The sequence below is a fragment of the Tiliqua scincoides genome, chromosome 5 (genome assembly GCF_035046505.1).
Source record: "Tiliqua scincoides isolate rTilSci1 chromosome 5, rTilSci1.hap2, whole genome shotgun sequence".
NCBI classification, from domain to species: Eukaryota; Metazoa; Chordata; class Lepidosauria; order Squamata; family Scincidae; genus Tiliqua; species Tiliqua scincoides.
In genome coordinates, this window is record NC_089825.1 from 93824726 (window position 1) to 93830613 (window position 5888).

Here is a 5888-nt window from a genome sequence, read left to right on the forward strand (position 1 = left end):
GATTTTCACACAGTCCTCATACTGGGAGTTTATATATCTGCCTACAGATGCCAAGAATCTATATCAGATGTTACAATAATGAAGAGAAAGGGAGACACATGTCACCTGTATTGCCTATTTTCTTCATTTACCATGGTGCACTATGCTTGGTTTGAAGGAAGCCAGAGGATTGTGTGAGGGTATCCTGCTTTTCCAGTGATAATAAATTTCCAGGCAACATACAAAATATAATTTTAATATAAATTTAAATTAAAGAAGAACCCTAACCCTAATCCTTACCCTTCCAAACAGCTGCTGAACTGTTAAAAAAAAATCTCCAAAGGCTGCAATCCTATCCACACTTACCTAGGAGTAAGCCACATTGACTATCATTGTTAAAAGTGTAACAGTGTAAACCTGTTAAAAGTACAGATCTGTAACATGCAGTCACATGCTATGGTAGCATCAAGTCTAATATTAAAAAAAATGCACATTGAAATAAATGGGGACCCACCTGAAATTGACCTAGTGGGTCCCAACCCACAGTTTGAGAATCCCAGCCTTCACTCAATGGAAGAATTCTTTATCTTACATGGTTATAGACATATTCTTTATTGCTTTTGACTTCTGTTTGTTATTCTCCAGTGTGTAGGAAATCCTCAAAAGATAAATTGGGTTGAAAACTAGCTGCTCTCACCGAAAGCTTGATAAGGCCAAAAAGGATTATGTTTCTGTTGACTGGTGTCCCAGGGCGGTGTTTTGATAATGATCCCCAAATATAGAAATTGCTTGCAATGGAAAGCACCAGGAGCTCAAAATATTACTCACCGTCTGATGTAGTCAATGATTTTCTTCAAGTTGCCTGGATCGATGGTGCCAAAAGCCCCACCTGCCAAACCTAGCAGGAGAGCCACGCACATGCTCAAGGCTGGCCAACGTCTGGGCATCTGTACAAAAGAGACACCATTTGTGGCTGGGAAAGAAGAAACTCTTGCATGAGTCTAGAACCGGACAAACTAAAGTTGCATGCAGAAGTATTTCAAATGTGACACTGAAAACACTTCTTCCTCTGCAAACTGAGAAGTCACTCCTGAGTGTCCTTAAAGTGGCATAGACCCACTTTGAAATCACCTGTCCTGAAGAGCTGGCAAGGTTGAAAGTTGGCTGACAACACTTTGTGATCTCTGGCGCAATGGATCACATCTGGATGCTTCTACAGCCCAGTATTAACTAAAGGCTGCCTGCAGGGCACAGCTATGCGGGCATAGGCTCTGCTGCATCCTGTGGGTGGTCAGAGACCATGTGACTTTGCTCCTGCATGGGCCCCTATGGGTCCACCTGGATCTGCAACAGCTCTAACACCTTATTGCAGCAGTTCTCAATCTTTTAGCACTGGGACCCACTTTTTAGAATGACAATCTGTCCAGGACCCATTGGAAGTAATGTCATGGCCAGAAGTGACATCATCAAGCAAATTAAAATAATTATAAATAATTAAATAAGGGGGAGATTTCCAGCCCTCCCCAGTGCCCAGTTTAAAGTTCTTCTATTTCAAGCATATCAAGATAAAGACCCACCTGGTTTTGCAAGTGCAAAATAGAAAACATTCCCCCTACCAGTTGAAGCCTCTATTTTTTGTCCTCTTTAGTGGGAGGGGGGCAGGTTGTCTTCTGGAGCATTTGTTGCACTCCAGTTCCATTGGATTGGGACCATTCTGGTGTCCTCACATTCCCCTTTGCCTGGCCTGATCACAAGCCAAGACATGCCTGCCTACTTGTCAGTAAATGCGACCTGTGTGGCTTCGTTTCGCTTTCCATAGGGCTCAATACACTTGCAGCTGGGAGGGAGGGACCTCCTTCTTGGGTGTTTTTGGGGGGCTGCATTCATTGGATCAGGACCATTCTGGTGTCGTTGGAATCCTCTCAGCCTGCCCTTTCTGAGGGACTAAGGTACGTTCACCTACTTACAAGTAAATGCGGCCATATGGCTTCATTTCGCTTTCCATAGGGCTCAATACACTTGCAGCTGGGAGGGAGGAAGCTCCTTCTTGGGGGGCTGCATTTATTGAATCAGGACCATTCTGGTGTCATTGGATTCCTCTCCACCTTCCCTTTCCGACGGACTATGGCAAGTCCGCCTACTTATGAGTAAAGGCGCGATACGGCTCGGTTTCACTTTCCATAGGACTCCATGCATTTTTTCTTTCCGGTTTTTGGCCATAACTTTTCAAGGAAAGAAGCTATTTCACTCTGTTTTTTTGCATTGCATACATTCCGCTGGAAATTCCGCATCCAACGGTGTATGGCATGATGGGGTTGCTCCCAAAACCGTGGTTTTAGCGTGTCATCCCCCAGTGCACGTCACCCCCCTTGCACGTCACGCAGTGCGGCCTGCACCCCCGCACCCTCCTAGCTACACCGCTGCACTGATATCCACCCTTTGCTTGTCCTGCCACACCTCCAGAGACCCCAATCCCTGCCCCATTCTACCCATCCCCTACCTCCTCCTGCCCACTATTTGTCTCCATAGCCAGCACCACTGCTGTTTGCAGTAATGGTTCAAATATGGCTACCCTTTGTTCCACTGTCGTAAATGCCCAGTTAGAATTGGGCAATGAATGTGGTACAGAGCCAATTTGATATTAAATATGCCTATATATGTTGCTCTTCTTGCTTTCCAACCAATGCTATTATTTGTTTGTCATCCTGGTTATTTCATTTCTTAAACTGCTTATCCCAACTGTTTTTATTATTATTATTATTACGTATGTTTTTATTGCTGTTTAATGGTAACTTGTTGTAAGCCATCCTGGGTATTTCCTTTGGCGAGGGAGAGGCCAGAAAGAAACTTTTTAGACAGACAGACAGACAGACAGACAGACAGACAGACAGATAGATAGATAGATAGATAGATAGATAGATAGATAGATAGATAGATAGATAGATAGATAAGCAAGCAAGCAAGCAAGCAAGCTGCCTTGAACACCTTGGAAAAAGGGCAGGATGTAGCTATTAAAAAAGTAAAGAACATCCCCTCCCCAATTTTCTGTTCGTCATTAAAAACAAGACAATAGGAAAAATGTTCTTATTTTCAGACTCTCTCTCTCTCTCTGATTTGCAGAATTCTAACTGGAGTGTCTTCTTCTACAGAGCGTCCTCCTTAGGCCATTATGACAGTGAGGAAGAGCCCTTTCCTAGCTTAGAAACCACCATGAGGAAAGGTGGTGGCAAAAACACACTAGACAAAAGTACAAGGCAACATTGCAGGATAGCTGCAGAGAAGGAGTCACTCACCATTGGCCTCCTGGTGAGAAGGTAAACCAGTCTTCTTTCTCTGCTGAATCAAAGATGCTTCTTCACCAACCCGCAGGGATTGGGCATCAGCTTTGGTCTTTATATATCTACTTCTCTGTTGGGAAAGGCCAGCAGCACCTCCTTGAAGATAAGCGTTGCCAGATAAGTAGAGGGCGGTCCAAGCAGAACAGAAACAGAGAAAGAACTTGAAGCACATGAAATAAGAAAGAGAAGCCACAGATGAAACATGACACTATATTTCAGTCACCAGTTAGAGGCATGTGGCAATATATGCCACCCCTCTGCGCACAGAAATCAAAGATATTCTGAAATCTTCAATGGCTAGGAGGGAAGGATTTTTTTTTTTTTAAAGATCTGTCTGAAAGTGTTAAATTTTGAACCATTTTGGAGTGAATCTACTATATGGTTTTCTATTTCAAATGCGCCGCTCATAGGTAGAAAGTACTGAATTCAGAAAAAAAATCCTTAGTATTTATTTATTTATATCCCACCTTTCCCATACTGAAGCAAATGCCCAAGGCGGCTTACAAATACAGATTCTTCTCCTTACAGAACACAGCTGTGACCATTTTGGGGCCACTGTAGGATTGGGCCCTGAGTCTTCTACCTAGAAGTTGGATAAACAGACTGCATTGGTTAGGTTAGGGAAAAAAAATTGTCATAAGGTAATCTGCATAGGAAGTAGTAGTGAAGACAGTGAAAAACATTTCTACAATTTTTGAATGCATTGCACAAGGTTTAAACCTGTGGCTCAGTTTTAATTTTTTTGTACTGGACAAAATCAGTCTTGTCCAAGGGTAAGAGAGGGCTACATTTGGCCTGCTGCCTCAGGTCCTAGGAGGTCTTGCGCCATCCCTGGAAGCAGGTCCATGAAGAGTACATAAGCAGGAAGCTTCTTGAACATTGTGCAGTGTCAGTGGAAATGGAGGTAATGATTCTTTGGCTCCCGTCAAAAAGGTGCTTTGCTTATTCAGAAGGCAGGAAGTCTCTTTGCTTTCTAGGAAACAGACTCATCTATAAGAAACTGACTGGCTAATTAAAGATTCCACTTATCAAGATTGGAAGGTTCCAGTGTAAATCTTTGAGAATCTGCCTACACTGAGTAATCACAATGTTTACACCATGGGGTTTTGTGGAAGTGTTATGGAACATCCGGACAGTGGGCAGAGGGTCACCTGCTGATGTTTCAAAATGCAAATGGAATTTTGCTTTGGCATTTTGTGTTGCACAAACCAGTCTCCCTGGGATGTTGCCTGTCCAGACTGAATCCTGCTATGCTCCCCTTGGAGGAACTTGCTTGGTGCCTCATAGAAGCTGCTTGTGCAAGCCACACGTACTCCCAGTGGTGTAGCCAGGAATGGGAGGAGGCGAGACAGGTGCTTGGTTGAGGCTTCCAGTCTGGGCTTTCTGAGATTGCCCACAACAACCTGAGAAGCCCCTGGGCTCTCGTCAACACACACTGGCACAGGAAGTGGCTGGATGCAATGCAACGTGCAAGAAGAGAAACCAAGGCGAGAGCTTCTGTGCCTTCCTCTTCTCTGTTCCTGCCCCAGAGGAAGCTCAGCAGTTTCTGCACATGCTTCCATTCAAACAAGCCAGTAGAATCGGGTTGACTATTATACTACACTTACCTTTCCCGCTTTCTAACCAGTGCTGACCTTTGACCTCACCTGACCTGCTCTCCTCCAAAGGAGGGTGGACAAATGGCCACTACTCACACTATGGGAAAATGGATGCACTTCCTCAGCCTGGCCTCTGTGCTATTCTGTCAAGCGCTGCTGTGAAAATCCCCACTCTTCCAAACAGAGTCCGAAGGAGTAAGAACTGGAGTACTCCAATTCCCTAAAGCAGTGGTTCTCACACATTTAGCACCGGGACCCATTTTTTAGAATGAGAATCTGTCTGGACCCACCGGAAGTGATGTCATGACCAGAAGTGACATCATCAAGCAGGGAAATTTTTAACAACCCTAGGCTGCAATTCTACTCACACTTACCCAGGAGTAAGTCCCATTGACTATCATTGTTAAAAGAATATACATAGTAGCTTGTTAAAGGTACAGGTCTGTAATATTTCCCCAAATGCAGTCACATACCATGGTAGCATCAAGCCTAATATATAAAAAATAAAATATTGAAATGAATGGGGACCCACCTGAAATCGGCTCGCGGCCCACCTAGTGGGTCTCGACCCACCGTTTGAGAAATACTGCCCTAAAGCCATCTGCAGGATGACAACTGGCTTGCCTGCTGGCTACAGACAGCCTGAGACAAATCCCACTGGTCTTCAGCAGCCAACCAGTTGCAGGCCTGCCTTTGCCACAGTCACCACCCCATCTTGAACAATGGTGCCGTATTTATTCAGTAAAGTGACCCCCTTTACTGCCCCGTTGACTAGCCCTGTGATGTCCTATGTTCATCTGTCAGGTGGAGTTAAGACCCAACTCTCCTTATCTGAGGGGAGTTCTATGGCTTTGATGTCAACCAGGGTGCATTGTTAGCCTGGTACTCTGAGGAATACTCAGGCATGTACAAACATGCAGAAACACCTTAGAGCCCTGGTGTGAGTAACATGGGTGGGCACAGTAGCTCCTCA